At 58.1% G+C, this 17,923-nt stretch overlaps 1 protein-coding gene and 1 long non-coding RNA gene across 3 annotated transcripts in view; one reads left to right on the top strand and one right to left on the bottom strand.

Moving 5' to 3' along the window:
• SEZ6L (seizure related 6 homolog like) overlaps window positions 1-17,923 on the bottom strand; it is a 40,259-nt gene that overhangs the window by 17,345 nt on the left and 4,991 nt on the right. The window lies entirely within an intron of this gene.
• LOC121079640 lies at window positions 12,425-16,964 on the top strand. Its single transcript, XR_005825118.1, has 2 exons — window positions 12,425-12,951; window positions 13,035-16,964. It is a non-coding gene; the product is annotated as an uncharacterized LOC121079640 (long non-coding RNA).

Below are 17,923 nucleotides of genomic sequence, written 5' to 3'. Positions count from 1 at the left end.
CGTGCCGTTTCAGAGCTGCTATTTGGTCTCTTTATCTAGAGGTCAGCTGTTCAGAGAGGTTTGCTCGCTCACGCTGAGTTTGTTTCTCTGCCTCGCCGCTATGAAAAGCCTTTATTTTTGCAATTGCCATCAGCAAATACGGTTATTTCAGAGCCTGATTAGCCCGCGGCTCTTCCCTATTGTCTTCCCCCCGCCGCTGCCTGACGGAGAACAGACACGATTACCTTCCTCCAGCCCCCCACACCAAAGCACCGTCCGGACCTGCGAAGCCGCTCCTCGGGCAGGGGCAAAGCCGCGTGCGGGAGGTGAGGGCAGGCAGAGCCGCGCCACCGCCGCCCGGCCGGGGAGCTAATTGCGTGAAACGTGGATGTATGCACCACCGGTGGGTCTGGCTGGGCTGCAGCCCACAGCGAGAAATAAGCTCTAAGCACCACCGCGGCTCTGCGAAGTGCTGCAGGAAGCCAGCAGAAGCCGAGCGGCGACATTTCCCATGGAAACAGCAGTTGCCAGGGCAGGCGCGCAACGCGTGCAGGCGGCGATGGGGAGGATGTGCTTGGGCTCCTGAGGGCAGCACCAAGGGGACACGGGGGCAGCGAGGCTCCGGAGCCCAAAGGGGCAGCGACTGCAAACCCAGGGAGGTCAAACCCCAGCGGCGGGGCCGCCTGGGGACGTGCAGCCTGGGGTGTAAGCGGGGCTGAAGGTTCTGCCCCCACAGCCCCGTGCCCTGCCCCAGCTGTCCTCCAGGAAGGCACGGTGATCCTCTGGCTCACCCCGGGGATTTCGTCGCAATTGCTATTACAGCGTCTTCAGACAAAAGCACAACACTTACGTTTAAACTTAACCTGATTTTCTGCATTTCAGGTTCTAGCAATTAGGGTAGGACCGGCATGGAAAGGAAGAAAGGAGCTTTTTGATGAGAGACCTGCAACGCAGGGGCACTTCGGGTTATTACCATGGGTAATTACCATGCAGTGTCCCCAGAGTTCAACCACCGTTAACATCACCTGGTGACTTTAATGCCTTTGAACGTTTGAATCTGATGTGTTAGCGCTGCTCGTGCCGTGCTGGCAGCACCAGCACCAGGGCAGAGCAGGACAGCGCGGTCCTGCCGGCTGGTGGCAGTGCTGGCAGCGTGGAGCACCACGGGGCACCACCAGCGTCTCGTGGCAGCCGATGGCATGGGCGCCAGGACAGGATCAGCAGAGCACGGAAAAGCCGGCGGGTGCCGACGAGCCTCAGCCCGGCTCTGGGCAGGGCTTGCCCGCAGCACTGCCCGGGCTGCAGGAGCCTGAGCTGCTCCTGCCCGTGCCACGACGCCTGGAGCACAAGCCCTGCCAGCCTTGCTCCTCCCTGCCCGCCCCGAGGATTTCGCCAGGAGGACGCCTGACGAGGAAGAAAGTTGCAGGGACCTTAAGCCCGCCGCGGCGGTGACGCTGCAGAGCGCGCGGCGGAGCTGCTTGTTATGCTGTTCATGATCCTCCGGCTGCTCTGCAGCTCCCCCAGCCTGTTTGTTCCAGCCATCTGTTGCCTCTCATTATATATTTAAGTGCTGATCCTGGAAACACTCGGGTACCCGCTCTGCTTTCCGCAGAGGTGCGCGCTCACGCAGAGGTGACTTGCATGTGGAAAGCTCAGTCCCTGCTTCCTTGGACTTGCTGGATCAGGGCCTTAGCAGGGCTTGGGCTCATATGTACTGCAAGGGGTCGGCACCCACCCGGCTGGACCAGGGACACCAGGCATTGTCACCTGCACACAGGCCAAGGAGAAAAGGGACCCGCAGCGGCAATGGGGTGGCAGGGTCTGGCCCTGAACATCCCAGTGGTGCCTGCCACCCCCCTTTGCCACCAAGCAATCGTTTCTCTTGCTGAGGCTTGCGCAGGGGTAAGCAGCAGGTAGGTGGTCAGCGGGACGCTCTGCAGCATGAGCAGCCCGGTGTCAGCAGTGGAGGCACCGTGCAGCGGGGGGAACACCCCCTGCTGTGTAACGGGGCAGGCACACAGACACGGGCAGCTTGGGCAGGGGCAAATGGCAGACAGACAGTTGACTTTGCTTGGTCTCCTGCTAACCAAAGCAGTTTGTGGTGAGAGCCAAAGGTAAGAGAACACAACAAAGAACAGCAAGGGCTGGGAGAGCTATCCTGAAGGATGGAGTTTCTGAAATCCAGCCTTGAAAGGCAGGAGAGGTGCTTCTGAGGTGCGGTGAGCTCACAGCAGCAGCCAGGGGCATTCCCCACCACAGCCCGTGGGCTCCCTGCTCACCTGGCAGGGGCAGGCGCTCCCCAGGGCACTGCCCCCGTGGCCCCCAGGCCACTCCTGCCCCCAGGGGGTTCAGAGCTCCTTGCAGGGGCTGCTGGTGCTGTCCCAGGACCAGGGGGCCGGCCAGTGCCCGCCCCAAGCCCCAAGCCCCAGCCACACCCCAGCCAGCCCCAGCCACCGAGAGCTTTCTCCCCGCTCCTGTTATGCTTTCCACGACTTAAAATATTAATTCCTTAATTAGCAGTGGTTCAGCAAATTCATTAGCCAATTCCCTTAGCACATTAGGAGACATTTCACACACGTCGTCTGCAGCCACTGACTTGTGTCGGCTCTGAATCACGCCCCGTCTCCCCCCGGGGCTGGGTGCCTCGGTCCCCACGCACGCTGCTGGGCCCTGCACCCTCCCCTCGCTGCTCCGTGCTCCCCTCCTCGTCCCGTTATGGGCTGATCTTGGTGTCAGGGCGAGATGGGCACCCTGCAGCTGCACCGCCCTGGCAGCTCTGCCGGGCTCTCCTCTGCTTCCAGCTTCCCCTCCTGGTCCATGGATGGGACTTGCTGCTGGTGGCTGCTCCGGCCGTGGCTCTGCCCGGTGGCTCGTGCTCGGCAGCGGGTTCTCCTTTATGGGACAGGATGGGGTTGTCAGACAAGGAAGAGGCCGCTGGCCCCAGGACGCAGATGGAGGGGGCCTCTGGCAGGGGGACACGGCGGGACAGTCGGGGTGTTCCCGTAGGAACCTGCACCCTTGAAGTCGCCGCGTTAGCAGAAGCAGCAGGAAGCATCCCCAGGTTATTTGCCGTGTGCTCTCCGATTCTTAATGGATGTCGCCGTTAAGCCGTATTTTATGCTTTCAGAAAGTTGACTAATTTCTTATTAGATCCTTTGCCAGGATGCATTTAAACAGTTCTGTCCTTAACAAAGCATGAAATAAAACACTCTGTGTAGCGGCTCTGTAATGAGACGCTTAACAGGCTTTAGTTTATAAAGGGCAAATGCGTATTTCAGGGAAGCAAATGCCGGCCGGGCTGAAGCGGGGACATGAAGATGTGGGGGGGCTCTGGAGTCCCTGACGAATTAGGGCATCCTCCTCACTACAAGAAGGAGCAGTAACTAACGATGCCAACTCCTGAGCGCATCGCCTCCAAGCCAGCGCCGCGCTCCGTCACGTCCCCGGGGTGCAGGGGCCAGCTGGGCACAGGGCACAGGTTGGCCTGGGCATCCCCACACCTCTTTCCCACCGGCATCTCTGGGTTTGCTGCCTGCAGAAGCCCCCCCCGGGGGCAAGAAGCACAGCTCTGAGCCCTGCCAGCCCCGCCAGCTCTGTCTGGGGTGTCCTGGGCCACATGGGCTCAGTGTCTGACTGCTGCTGCAGCACATCTCCTCTGCCCTTGTAGGGCCCTGCGACACTTTCCACCTGAACTCCGCATTACAGCCTTTTAGATGATGTGTTTGAGCAAATATTTACAGGAAAAAAATATTAAGCTTGCAACTTATGCAAGAAATCTGCTTTTCCCCTTGTGCTTTCGGTCTCCGCAGCCACCACCAGCATGGGCTGAGGCTGTTTGATGTCCCCTGGGTGCTGCAGGATGCCCGTGCCCCTTGCCAGCTGGGAGGCCGGGCTGCGGAGGGGAGGAGCAGCAGGAACCTGCCCGGCTGGCGAAATCCCTTCAGCTCTGCACAATCGATCCGCAGATACCGAGCTGGCGGAAGAGACATGATCGTGTTTGACCTTGATCTAATCTGCTAAACCAGCTCTGCAGAAAGCAGAGCTATCGCAGCGTACAAGGGTTTATGTTGTCACCGGATCAGTAACACCTCGGAGGTGGCTGGAGGCTGGGAGGGATGCTCGGAGCCCCGGCAGCGCTTGCAGACAGCCCCGGCAGCCCCCCTGCCCTGGGCACCCTGCTCGCAGGGCACCAGCCGCCTGCCCAGCCAGGGCGGTTTTGTCTCGCGCTTTTGAAGACGTTTGTTTTTCCCGCTGCTCAGAAATAAACCTGCTTTCTGTGCACACGCAGCGACAGATTTCAGGTCGTGGCCTGGAATTTGCTTTGATGACCCAAATGAGTGAAATGTCACGTATTAAGCAAAGCAGTGAACGAGATTGTAAGTCCTGGCGACTGAAAAAAAGCTAATTAAACGCAAGCCAAAGCTCTCCCCTTTGCCACGATTTCATTTACTACCAGCTCTCGCTCTCCATAAAAGTGAAGCAGCCCTTTCAGCGCTCCCTCACGAAGAGCAGCCTGCATGTGCTGTTCACAAACCAAGGACACATGGATCCCCCGTGTCCCAGCCGGGGTGGCAGGTCCGTGTCCCGCGGCCGGCGGTGGCACGCGCCTGTGCGCTGCTGGAGCCACGCCGCGTCGCAGAGAGCGGGGAAATCTGATTGCTGCCAGGATCTCAGCTGGAGGGGCTTAGAGGAATTAGGGAACTGCACATGCTTGATAAAAGGATGCTGAAATAATCATAAGGCACTCATTTTGCTGCTGTGCTCCTGAAAGAGCTAAACCGTGAGTAGCTGTATCGCCGGGTTCCCATTACTAATACTGATGCTATCGCTGCCTGGCTGCGCGTGCCCCTTCCCAGGCTGCCGGAGGACTGCGGCTTGATTGCTCGAGTTCAGGAGCTGCCGTCCTCAAGGTTTTAGTGAGCTGATTATACCAGAAGCCCTGAGAAGCTTACACGGATGCTGTTAACGATGCTGCTCAGACCCCACGCTCTGTGCGCCGGGCTGAGGCGGATTGATGGGGCGCTCAGTCTGCAGGCAGCGGGTCCGCACCGGGCGTCCTGCACGAGCCCGTCCCCAAGCGCCAGGAGTGGTCCTGCACCCCAGTGCATCCCAGTGCACCCCAGCACTCCCCAGTGAACCCCAGCATACCTCAGTGCACCCCAGCCTCTGCATGCCCCAGCCCCTGCAGCACTCCCCGGGAAGCAGCCGAGTCCCCCCAGGAGGGGAGGACCACCGGGCTCTGCGGCTGGGGACGGAGGGGGAAGGTGGCTGCAGCTCCCGAGGGGAAAAGCCAGCCCTTGCCCTTGCCCTTCCCAGCTTTCCGGCTTTTTCTTGAGGGGTTCCTTGGCTTCGCCCAGCAAGGACCACGCTCTGAGCACCGCCAGCACCATTCTCACTCACACGGTCAAATTTCCTGTGCATTGCAATGCTTCAGACGCACGCACTGCTGATTAAATCCCAAATTTCCTTCTTCCACAAGTTCATGTGGGGCTGGTCCTTATCTCAAATGGAAGCGGGGCATCAAGGAGCATCCCCTGACGCAACCCCTTGCCCGTGTTGCTGGAGGGCAGCACGGGTGGGAAGGAGCACGTTGTGATCCTGGGGGCTGCCACCCCGTGCCCACCTCCAGCGAGCACCGCGGAGGTTTCACCGTCACAGGGAAGAGAAAAAGACAGCTTGAGTGTGAAGCAGGGATCTGAAAAAAAGCAGGTTGGGTCCATCAAAACACGCCGGTGTGATGGCTTGGAAACGTTTTGGTTTGGTTTCAAGTCTTAAAACATTTTTGCCTTAAATCTTGAAGAGCAGAAAAAGCTGAATCAAAACAGTCTTTCATTTTCAAAATGTCAAAACTGAATGATACCGCCTGGATATCCAACAGGAAATGTGAAACCTGCTCTCTCCCGCAGTTACTATTTCAGCAAATTAAGTTTTCCAGTGGAAAAAGAAGTTTCCTTAGCATCCTGACAGTTCAATTTATAAGCAAATAAAATAGTAGCAATCTAATCATCAGTGAGTCATACATGTGGGAGCGCAGATAACTCAGCCAGAGGAGTATCTGCCCCTCGCATCGTGTGGTTCTGATCCAGCGTCATGCGCAAAGGCTATTTTGTGCGGCAGCGAGCCGGTGAGCAGGGACGGGAAGGCTTCGAGATGGGCTTCATCCAAATGTTCATATCGCAATCAGAGAAAATAGAAAATAATTTTCCTATGGCTTGATCTACAGCCAAGAAAGGAGCTGCGGCACAGCCGGGGCTTGGAGCGAGCCGCGGGGTGCCGGAGGTCAGGATTCGCTACGGTTATCGGGAGTCAGGACAACAAAACCCCCCGACCTGCAGCCCCCGGGCAGGTGCTGAGGCTGGTGCAGCACCTCTGCTGCCCGACGTGCTGCTGCCCCGCAGCTCGGGGCTGTGCTGGCCCTGCTGGCTGCCAGACAGGGCCGTGGTTCCCCGGGGACCGCCGCACGCCACCGGGGCTCGGGTGGCCCCGGGGGCTTCGGAGCGCCTTTAAGTTGATGGCGAATTAGCCATGCGCAGGGGCTTATTTATGCTCGTAGCACTGTGGTCTGAATATTTCACTTTAAAATTTACATCTGTGTCACTAGCAACGCTCAAATAAGGTTGCCATGGAAACCCCTCATTACAGGCAGAGGATGCTGGCGGCGCGGGGCGATGGCAGAGCGCCGTGGCCAGGGAGGGCACGAGGACACGGACCTCGCTTCCCTGTGCCGTGGCAGCTCCGTGCTGTCGGTCTGTCCTGCGACCACAGGTGAAATGCAGCGCGCAGGGAAAGCAGCACGTGGGGAGGGCAGGGCTCGGCGGGGTGCTGGGGTCCTCCGTGTCCACAGAGGCGCTGAGCTGGTCCCTACAGACTCCTGTGCCTGTGTCCCTGGGACATCACATCCCCACATCCCTGGGACACCACGTCCCCACGTCCCTGGGACACCACGTCCCCACAGCAGGGAGTGAGCAGCAGAGCTGACCCCAGCTCCTCACCCAAGAGGGGCTGCGGCCGCATCCGGTGGCGGGGCAGGGAAGTGAGGGAGGGCTGGGAGGCAGCAGCTCTTCGGGGCCAGAAAGCTGCAGAGCCAGATAAACGGCACCTGAGAAGCATCAAGAAGAAAATGGGGTGCTGGCAGGAGGATGTTACCGGATGAGGTGCTGGAGAGCTGATGCTGGGGATGAGGGGGGCCGCGGGGGCACCGGCATGGTTCGGGTGCTCCAAGCAGGGAACAGGAGCAGGTGAAGGATGCTGCAGCCACGCGCAGGCTGACAGCTGCAAGAAATCCCGTTCTGAAAGCACTTGGCCTCAGCTCCGGGCTGAGAGGGGCTGAAAAGCCCCAAGGCCTGGCCGTGGGCGAGCGGGGGTTGTGGCAGGGGTTGCTCAGGGGGTGGGGGACATTTTGGCAATGAAATGCTCGTCCAAAAACCCGCTTTAACAGGGGATATGTACTGCTTGTGCCTGATTTGCTTTACCGCAACAAATACACGAATTAAACTTGCAAACCTCTCCCCCCATGCTCCGGAGAAGCTTGTAACTGCTCTAACGATCCGTGGCCACCTGACAGATGCCTGGAAATTACACACTTCTCCCAGCTATGAGGAAAATGGATTTTCCTCCCCAGTGCTGCTTCATGGAGCTGGAATCAATACGACTTTGACTCGCAGGCATTTGTTTTGGCCACGCCAGCTCCCGCGGCTCCGGGGGCACTTTGTGACGCTGCAGCCGCTGCCTGCGGTCCCCCTGTCCCCGCGGACCAGCCACGGGCACCCCTCGCCCGTGGTGGCAGGGTGGTGGGACGGAGAATTTCCCCTTCCTAGGGCCGGGCCTCACCCGGTGCAACCAGAAGGCTCCCCGCAGGGTCACCCTGCCCAGACACCTGCACCAAACCTCCACGCTCGGAGGTGCGCCCCAGGCTGGCCCCTTGCAGCCCCACCACCACGGGACGGGACCTGCCCGGCCCCACACGACCCCCCCGTGTCACTGCCCCCCTGCGCCCCCAAGGTCGCTCACGCAGGGCAGGGGGCGAGGGCAGCGCGATGCGGTGCCGGGGTGCTGGTTCCTCGGCGCCGGCCCACAGGGAGGAAATGGAGCATTCTGGCAGCCTTTCAGGCTACAAATTGAACTGGGGGAAGAGAAGCTCCTTCGTTCTCAACTAATCATCCAGCCTAGTCATCTATATCAGGGTATAAAATTAAATGGGTTCCTAAAGAGAGAGTATATTTAGATACAAAAAGCCCATTCTAGTCAGCTATCTGAGACTAAAATAATTAATCTTCCATCACTATTAAGATGCGCTGTAGCAGATCTTGGGAAGTGAGTGCTGCCATTAACCCTTCGGGAGCAGGTCAGCCCTGCTGAACCACAGCTCAGCTTGCCTCAGCCACGCTCAGCTTCACCCCTGCACAGGGCACACCGGTCCTCTGCCCCTGCAGCCCCTACCGCAGAGCCGCGGTGGTCCTGGGACCCTCCTGAGCTGCCCCACACTGGGAAGGGGCCGTACAGCACAGCCAGAAAGGCTTTGCCCCAAAAGCTCTGATGTCCCCAGGGCGCTGGGAGCAGGGTGCCAGACAGGGGCTGTCCATGTGTTCCTTGGCATCCCTCTGTTCAGAGCACCCACGCTGCTGGGCAGTGACCTGGTGGCCACCTTCCCCTGTCCCCTGCTCCCTCCACCTTTGCTTGTGTCCCCTGTCGGCCTCATCCTGGCCCTGGGACGCGTGGCACTGGGCACAGAAGCGCTGCACCGACAACCGTCTGGGTTAGCTGAACCCGCCCGTGTCCGGGCACTGCTGGGAAACAATTACAAACACACAGCCCTAAAACATCTGGGACACAAAGTTTAGTCTAATTATAACAGATGACTATTTCTCTGCGTAGTTATAAATCATTCATGCTCTCACTCCCAGGCGGTCACATCTGTGGATTATCCGACTATTCAGAATCTCCTGGTTTTGTTCTACCTGTCTGGAGCGCGTTCGCTGCTTGGTTTGATTTGATTTCCACTCCAGAAAAGAAAATATGAAATGACAACGCAGCGTTAGGGACTCAGGTGAGCAGAACCGCCCCACGCTCCTCGCCGCAACATCGCAGCCTCGCGAAGGGCTCCTGCCGGAGCTGAGGGCACAGCTCCGTGCGCGGCAGGACGCGGGGTACAGCTGAGCTGCCTTTGCCAGAGCTGCCTGGCAAGATTTGTATTTCTCTCACAGCATGGAACAGGAATCCAAATGTGGATCCCGTCCAAGCTGCCGAGAGCAGAACAGACAGGCGGCAACCTCGGGGGGCTCAGGTGGCTCAGGGGGCTGCCGGCAGCGCTGTGTGCCTGCCCGTGGGGTGCTTGGGGCGCCCCGAGACAGTTCTGCTGGGCAGGACGGGCAGGGGCTGGCCAGGGGACGGCTGCAGGGGGGTGGCCCTGGGGTGCGGGGGCTTCTCCCACCCCCAGGCTGTGCCCACCTGCATGCCCCTGCCTCCCTGGGGACAAAGCGGGGCTCTGCTCCATCACTTTTCTGGGTGCCAAGGTGGCTCTGTCCCGCTGCAGAGGGGTGCTTGCGTCGTCCCCCCCTTACCTGCCCCTGGGGCACAAACCTTCCCCGAGAAATGCCGTTGTTTGCATTCCCTCCCCACACAGAGGCTGTGCAGAACCTCCCCGCCTGCCGGCTGTCACTGCCTGCTGCCCTTGAAAAGACCCCTGGTGCACTCCTCCGAAATTACGCGGCTCTGGCGCCTAATGATTCCTGACAGATTGCGAACAGTCCCGCTGCTCGCAGTCAGGAAGGCAGGAAAAGTGTTGGGTTACTGATGGCTGTGGTTATCGCAGTTATTGGGCTGCATCGATTACGGGGCTGCCGGAGCTCCGGAGGCCGCCAGCACCGGGGCAGAGCCCAGCACCCCCAGCCCCGTGCCGGTGCCAGGCCCGGCACAGCAGCGGCATCGCCGGCACGAGGCAGCCCACGGGGCAGGGACAGGGCACGTGCTGCTCCCAAACGCTGTTTGTCAGCTTGAAACCCCCCGGGGAAGACGTGATGCACTTTGTCAGAGTCACCTCCTTCGCTTCTTGGCATTTTCCCTCAAAGGAAAGCAACAAAGCACTTCAGCTGCCTGTTCCTCGCCGTGTCACAGCAGTTTGGGATCTGGCTGTACCCCTGTTCTCTCATCTTGCCCAGCACAGCGTGGCTCAGCACACGGCAGCACCGCAGCACCCGGAGCGCCCAGCACCGCTGTGCCACGGATGGGGCCGTGCCCTGCGAGCTGCCCGGGTAGCTGTCCTGGCAAAGCCCTGATCTCCAGAAATGAGCCTGTCTTTAGAAAAGGTTTGGCTAAAGAAATCTAAATTTCAATCTTTTTATTTTGCTTTTTTTCCCATAAAAATGCATTCCTCCTGCTGGAGGCAGAGCAGTAGCTCTGGGCTGGCAGGGGGGGCTTCACCCTGCCCTGCCCCGCACGGGGACGGGGCCCCCAGCCCACCCCAGGGCCACCACGCCGGGCAGGCGGGCGGCAGCTGCTCCTCCCCACCTTCCTTCACTTCAGTGGCACTGCTTTTTATAAAATTAATTGTCAGCTGTATCAGTCATCGGTGAGCTGTGTTTTAAGTATGGCCTGGCAGAACTAATTCCATTTCTGCACTGTGTCTTGCTGGATGATGATAACCTATGTACGGCTTCTCCCACAGAGCCTAACGACGAGCCGTTGCACTTTATTTTAATTAATATGGATAGCAAAGATATTTCCATTAGCTGTCGCAGCGTCAGCCAAGAAGCAGGGTCCTCCTGTGTGGTGGCAGAGTGGCGGTACCCTCCCTGCCGGAGGCGCAGTGCAGCCCCACGGCACGGCCCCACAGCAAGGCTGCACCCTGACCCAGCCCTGCCCTGCCCGGCAGAGGCATCGGTGCAGCACCGGGGTGCAGCATGGCGAGGGCAGCACCACATCCCTGCTGAGTGAGGAAAGGGCACGCAGCAGCCCTGGGCACTGCGCCCTGCCCTGCAGAATTCAGCCTGTGCCCGGGGCTGAGCAGCTGGGTGGCACTTGGGAGGCTGGCCCAAGAGTGCTCCCGTCCCAGCCCTTCCGCTCCCAACACCGGTCTGTGGGTCCGTGCTGAATTACCATGGCACAGAGAAGCTGCTTGTGCCTGCACGGTCGCAGTCCCAGTGGCAGTAAAGCCGTGCTGGATGAGCCCCTGCCCAGCTCCGCTGCCCCAGCAGCGAGGCAGCCTCACGGGAGCCCCACCGCGGCGCAATGCTGCGCCACACCGCATGGCACCGCATGGCACCGCACCCCATCACGCCACACCGCACGCCTCTTGCACCTTTGCGAACGCACCACAAGCCTTCAGGTGACCTCGGTGCAAAGAGCCACGCTGGGGCAGGCCATGGTGGCCATCCGCTGGGTCCCCCACTTCCCAGGGACAGCTCCGTGTCCTGCCAGCCTGGCTCTTCGGGGAGGGGGCTGCTGCAAGCTCCGCACCCATACACACTCAGAGAGTTTCCTACCAGCCCGGTATTGGTGACATTACCTGTCAGATCTTGGTAAAAATTAATCTAGCCATGCTGCTCGATAGGAGCAGCCCCCAGGGCTGTGGGGGAGTGCGGAGGCTGCGGGGCTCCCTCGGTGCCCACCAGGTGAGTTCTGTGGGGCCGGCTTCGGGGCCAGGCAGCGAGCGTGCTCTGAAACAAAGGACTTCTCGGTGGTCTCCTCCCTCCGATACAGGAGGACATGCAATTATAAGGCATGATAGTAATTTCTGAGATTTGGAACAATTAAACCGGCTCCCTGGTATTTCTGACGAAAGCAGTCCCTTATTCCCCAAGGAAGTAAAAGCCTTCCTTGACCTCTGCTCTATTATTCCATTTGATTGATCTTAATTATAACAGAAAGGATAATGATAGCCTTTGTGGGGGTGCAAGTACATCGGGAACAAAGATGACAAGCTCTTTGTTGAGAGCGCGAGCGCACCAGGGCATAGATGGCAGGCACGGCCACTCGGAGCAGCCCCTGCGCCCTGCTGACGAGCCTCCCCCTGCTAACGAGCCTCCCGGAGCTCAGCAGCTCCACGTGCCCCACGAGCCATCACGCACGACCAGTGCCTGGCCCTCCACTCGCGGTGCTGCTGCCAGGTCTCTGCTCGCCCCCAGGAGCCCCCGTGTTCCCCCGGAATGCCAAGTTGGGGCGAGAAGGCTCTCGTAAAGGGGCAAAGCAGACTTGGTGCTCCCCGGTAGCAGAGCAGAGCCCTTCCCTCCCGCACCACCCGCAGCAGCACGCCTTGCCCGGCCCGTGCTGTGCGCCCCCGTGCCCCCATCCCACCCAGGTGAGCAGTCAGGGGGGCTCGGGAACACATCTCCCTCCTTCTCCCCCAGCAGCTCCATACACAGAAGATCAGGAAACAAAATACGTAAACAATTGCTTGTTTTGTTCATTAATCACAGCTGGATTGATTTAAGTGTGAAAGCTCTTATATACTGGCCCTCGAGGTTGCTCCTAAAACCCTGCCTTGTGCAAGCAGTGCCTGGTGTGTTGGGGGGCACAGCAGGAGCAGGGCTGGTCCCCAGGTTCCTGCAGGAGGGCAGCGTGGGGGCTCCTCATGGGCAGCTTTCCAGCTTGCAGCTTTTCTGCTCCCATTGAAACGAGGATTTGGCAGGTGCCTGACACTGCAGTTGCTTTACTGCTCCTGTTCTGGGAGAGAACACCACCAACCGAGCCCATCCGCAGGTGCTTTGATACCTGAATCAACATGCAGAGGGGGCTTCGTCAGATGTTCCTCATGTATTCCTGCACGACATGTATGTCATATCGCTGGTGCTTGTGCGTGTTTCCTGGCTATATCGTTATTTTTGACACACCCTGCTGACTGGGAAATGCAGTGAGAAAATACCTGACTCTGTTCTTCCCAGCAGGTAACAAATCAGCGAATTATAAAAAACCAGTGTGTGGTCCAGCCTGAGTACGTTTCTTTCCTACTACTGCTATTGTTTATGTTCCTACAGGGTAATAGTTGTTTTTAACGTACTTTTGATAGCAGAATAGTATGATTAAGATAGATGCATCTGTGAAATCAATCTGTTTTTAAGGATTGTCTCTGACGCACGACTGGGAATGCTTAAGGGATGACCAGCAGCTGCTGAAGTGGATCTGGGTCGTCCCCACGTGGGGACAGCCCTCAGGTGCCGCTCTCCATGCTGGCAGCGCTGTGTTTAACCCAGGCGGCTGATACCAGGACCCAGACCCCACTGTCTGCCCCTCGCAAGGTGCTCAGCATCTCCCCAGCCCTCACCCCCTGGGGACCGTCGCATCCTGCACCCGCTGCTGCAGGTGAGCTGCAGCCCAGGCAGCGCTCCCGGAGCAGCAGCCGGTGAGGGGCAGCGGGGCTGAGCGCCGCAGGCCGGGGCTGGTGCTGGCTGTGCACGTGAAACCCAGCAGCTGACTTCGTGGGAGCAGCAACCGGAGCAGGAAGAGCGGCAGTAGGTTCAACACAGACTCATAACTTGTGCTTTCTGCCGGCAAATGCTCTGGACTGCAGCTGGGAACGGTGCCAGGGGGACTCAGGAAGGAATCTTTCAGAGCTGAATGTCTTTTTCAGAGCAGACTCTAACTCTGGGCTCATAATCCTGAATTCAAGCAGACTGTTGCCTTTGCTATTCTTTCAGGCTCTTTGTTTTGATCAAAGAGGCAATGCTGTATAATTTAAGAAAGACTTCGCTTGCGAGGCCGGTTTGATGCATGTGGAGCAGCAATGTGGAAAAATACAGCCCTTGCCCATGGAAGCCAGCTTGGATAATTTGAGTCACTTGAGGAGATGTTATTTGCCGTGACTCAATTCGATTTGTGCGGCTGGGTGACAACGTACCGACGCGCGGTAATGAAGTGCAGCCCCCCTGCTCCGCACCCTGATGCCAGAGCGGCTTCCACGGCACGGCCCCAATGCCTGGGGAGGGCTGGGGGGCATGGAAACCTCTGCCTCTGGGGCAGGAGCAAGCAGCAGAAGGCTGAAAGCAGCCGGCACGTGGTGGTGCCCGGCAGAGCTGCTCTGGTTGCACCAGGCAGGTCCTCGCCAGGAGACGTGGTGGCCTCTGCCCGTGATGCTGGGGAGCAGCTGCAGTGTGACGGGGGGGGAGCTGCAGCCTGCCTCGCGCTGCAGACACTCTAGAAAAGCCCCGGCTAGAGGGATGGGAACGCTTCTGAATGTAGATGCTGTAGAAGACATTTTGCGCTGGGAAAAACTGAAAGGATGCGCCTCTGGGGGGAACAGGCTAATCCTCCCATGTGTCACTGTCAGGAAAACATTAGGCTGTAGCTGTAAGGGCTCCTGTTTTGTTGCACCCTTCCCTCCCTACCTTTCCTAATGAATTCCAAGAAAGCTTCAATGCATTCTTAAATGGGAAACGCCGCGCTATGTCCTTCACAGCCATCTACACAATAAAGACAGCCATTTCACCGCTGGCAGGCATGGGCTCCTCTGTGGGCTGGAAACAAAAGCTGAAAAGAAGCCTTTATATTTTTTTTGATTAGATAGCTTGAAAAGTTTGCTTTTAATTGAAATTGCCTTACTGATTTTATCTAAAAGTCAGCTATAAACCCCCTTCTGGGAGAGCAGCTCCAGCTCCTCACCGACGAGATGGCTGCACGGATCCTGCGCTGCCTCCCGTGGGGGGTGCGGCTCCGAGGGCCCAGGAGCAGCAGTAATCCTCGTCCTTCAGGATGTGGCACTCAGTTTGGAGACCCGAAGCAGGTTTCTCTCTCCACGCAGTGAGCAGTGCTATTGCCCACCACGCTGGTGAATGGCAGGGAGCCAGGGCTCTGCCTGCAGCATCCCGCCGAGCCCCTGTCCCCCCGCATCCATCCTTGTACAACTGTGCCAAGGAGTGTCAGATTCGGTTCCGGGCCGCAGACACCCGTGCAGCACGCCAACAGGCCCCATGGGACCCGCAGCACCCACGGGCACCTCGTGCCCGCTGATGCGGTGGCTGCGGTGCTGCTCCTTGCGTCTCCTCTGCCCGCTCCGGGCATGTGTGCAAAGAAACTACTTTGAATTCCTTTTTGAAGGAACGAATGAGGGAGAAAAATTATCAGGGGAAATTTATTTTGGGGCAATTCTGAATACAGCACAAAGACAAATTGAAATATTTCCCTGTAACAGCGCAGGCTGGGGATGGAGTCTCGGATAAAAATAAAGTGGGATGCAACAGCACCTTTCCAATGGCATTAGCCCCATTCATCTCCCGGATGATGCCGCAGCCGTTTCGCTGGCAGTGTACAAAGGCATTAGGAGTTACATTTTCCTTCGCTATTTCTCAACTATATTTATGCTGTGAGATGTTTGTGGAGGTACATTGTGTGCCTCGGGCAGAGGATTAATTCCAAACTGTCACCTTGCTTTTTGATGGGTTTGTAAATTCTGCTCTGTTGATTTGTGCTCTCAGTAAATTGATAAAATCCTCTTCCTACAACCTGATACACCATTTAGAGCTCGCCGGGGCTTTAGACCCCATTGGCTAACGTGTTTATGTAAATATAGTGTCCAACAGCAATTTTATAAGTGCTGCGTGGATAATCTGGATGGGTGATAAGGGGCAAAAGGAATGAAGCTTTTGGTCAGGGTTTGGTGCGCTTTGGCAAGCCGGGCTCCCACCCAGCACCACCCTGTACCCCTGGGTGCCAGCAGCAGCCGGGCTGCCCGGGGGTGCAGCAGCAGCGTGGTGCAAGCCGAGGGGCTCCCACGGCCACCCAGGACAGGTGTCTGCTCCCAGCAGCAACGCAGACCCCGCCTCACCTGCAGCTTTTGGCTACGGGCAGGGAAAAGCTCTGGGAAGGACATGCTGGGGGCTGGGGTTTGGGGTGGCTTTGCAGACAGGTGGCTGCTTCAGGGATCTGACCCTCTGCACCAGAGCTGACCGGCCCTGGTGGTGCTGGGAACCATCCGGTGGTGCTGGGGCATGACCTGGTGGTGCTGGGAACCGTCTGACATCTCAGGATGCTCTTGGGGTTGAGAGCAGAGCTCTGTATCCCACCCCAGGGGACCCACAGAGCAGGAGCACGTCTCAGCAGAGGGGCAGGCAAGCTAATGCCCTGAGACAAGGGATCAGATCTGTAACCGTTGCTAGCATCATTTACCTTATTTTAATTCCTTCCCTTGTTTCTACCCTGTGTAAAGGGGGAAAAACTGGAGGTGTGTCCACGTGGCGATCTGACATGCTGCACTCGCAGAGCTCCTTGTTGCAGTCAGGATGATGCTGACGTGCTGGGAACTCTGGGAGGCCTTTAGGGATGGCACAACAGCGGTCCTTCCATTTAGGGACTCGGTATCTTGGCAAATGGAAGTTTATGGCTGTCAGGAATAGTCCGGTTTTTACTGAAATTGACTTTAAATCATCATCAGAAAATGCAAGCCCAATGCCTGTGCATTGTCATGGAGCCCCATTGTCAGGGGAAGAGCTGTAGGGCTTCAGGAGTGCGGTGGAAAGGATATCAGAAATGATTTTCTCCTGTATTGTCCCCCAGCCGCCGATCTACTAGAGATGAAGGATCTCATCCACCAAATGTTGACATGCTCCATTAATCCACCCTAAAAAGTCAGATGGAGATTCTCCCTTGAATTTTAAATATTTTCCGCCATTCCGACTAGCTCTGAAATCACCCCGAATCGCCCTATTTCCTGAATGTTCTTTCACTGCCCCCGCGTTATTCCCATTCCATTATGCCTGGATGCTCAGACTAATTTACTGCCTTTATCAGCTCACTGCATTGCTCGCAGAACTACACCAGCTCCAACAGCGACTGCTGCGAGACCTTTGGGGAGCCCCCCGTGCCGCCCCCTCTCCTTCCTCGCCCTGGGGGTCCTGCAGCAGACTCGCCCCGATGTGCCCAGCCCCGCGGCAGCCCCCCAGTCACGGCGGCACCGAGCACTTCCCAGCACCCCGACCGTCCCCTCCCGGCCCCGGGCCCTGCTCCTGGCCCAGGACGTGCGCACGTGCAAGACGGGCAGACGTGGCAGCCCTTTTGCTGCGCGGATTGCACGGCTCCAGGATCAGCCCCGCACATTTTCCTTCTGTCACAGTTTGAATTTTTGGATGCTTTCGCATTTGGCACCGAATTTCCTTTCTAGACGAAAGCTTTGCATTTCGAATCACACCTCCAGGGCTGCCTGTCCTGGCCAGGCTGCCTGCACGCTCCCTCCTGCTGCCAGGAGCCGGCTTTCGGCTGCATAAGGCTCCATTGAACCTTCCTAGCGCAGCCATCTGTCCGGGTTTCATCCTGCCCTTTTCCTTTCTGTGCTCCTTGCTCTTCCGGAGCAGACGCGGAGCCAAGCCCCTGACCTGCCTTGTTGACATCGTTCGGCCTTTCCAGTGGCTGAGTGGAAGCCTGGCTCCCACTCAGAGCCTTTCTACTGCAGACGGTGGGAGTGTGAGGTCAGGAAAACGGAGAAAAGTCTGGATGAACCTGTGCTCGTCCCTGCCCCGCGCAGAGCTGGGAGGTCTGGGCAGAATCTCCTTGCTTTGAACCAGAAAAGCTCCAGGCTCAGGCAGCACTCGGGTCCCATGGGGTCAGCTGCTGTTACGGCCCATAACCAGTGAAAGGAGGAGGAAAAGAAAAAAAAAAAAAAAAGATTGCTATGTCTGGGCTCTGCTCTGTCCCCTGCACGCTGCAGGCCAGGGTTTGGGCCGCCTGGCGAGATTCTTGCTTCTACAAACCAGTGCAACTCCACCGGCTTTAGCGGCGTGATGTTAATTCACAGCAACACGCATCGAAGGATTTGCTATCCCACATCCACGTCAGTTAAGGAAGACGCTGGACCAGAAATAGTCTCCTCTGGAAATAGCAAGAGGAGCGCTCCGCTCCCTTCCAGCGCCAGCCACAGCCCCCCATACCTGAAAGTCCCACGGTTTTGTGCTGATCGCCCTCACCCGTTTCCCAGGGCCCCTTGGAGGACCCCCCCAGCAATTTGGGAGGGGTGCAGGCACCG

This window comes from Cygnus olor, chromosome 17, assembly GCF_009769625.2.
Source record: "Cygnus olor isolate bCygOlo1 chromosome 17, bCygOlo1.pri.v2, whole genome shotgun sequence".
NCBI classification, from domain to species: domain Eukaryota; kingdom Metazoa; phylum Chordata; class Aves; order Anseriformes; family Anatidae; genus Cygnus; species Cygnus olor.
The sequence above is the reverse complement of the archived record's forward strand: the minus strand, read 5'-3'. Positions and strand labels throughout refer to the sequence as shown.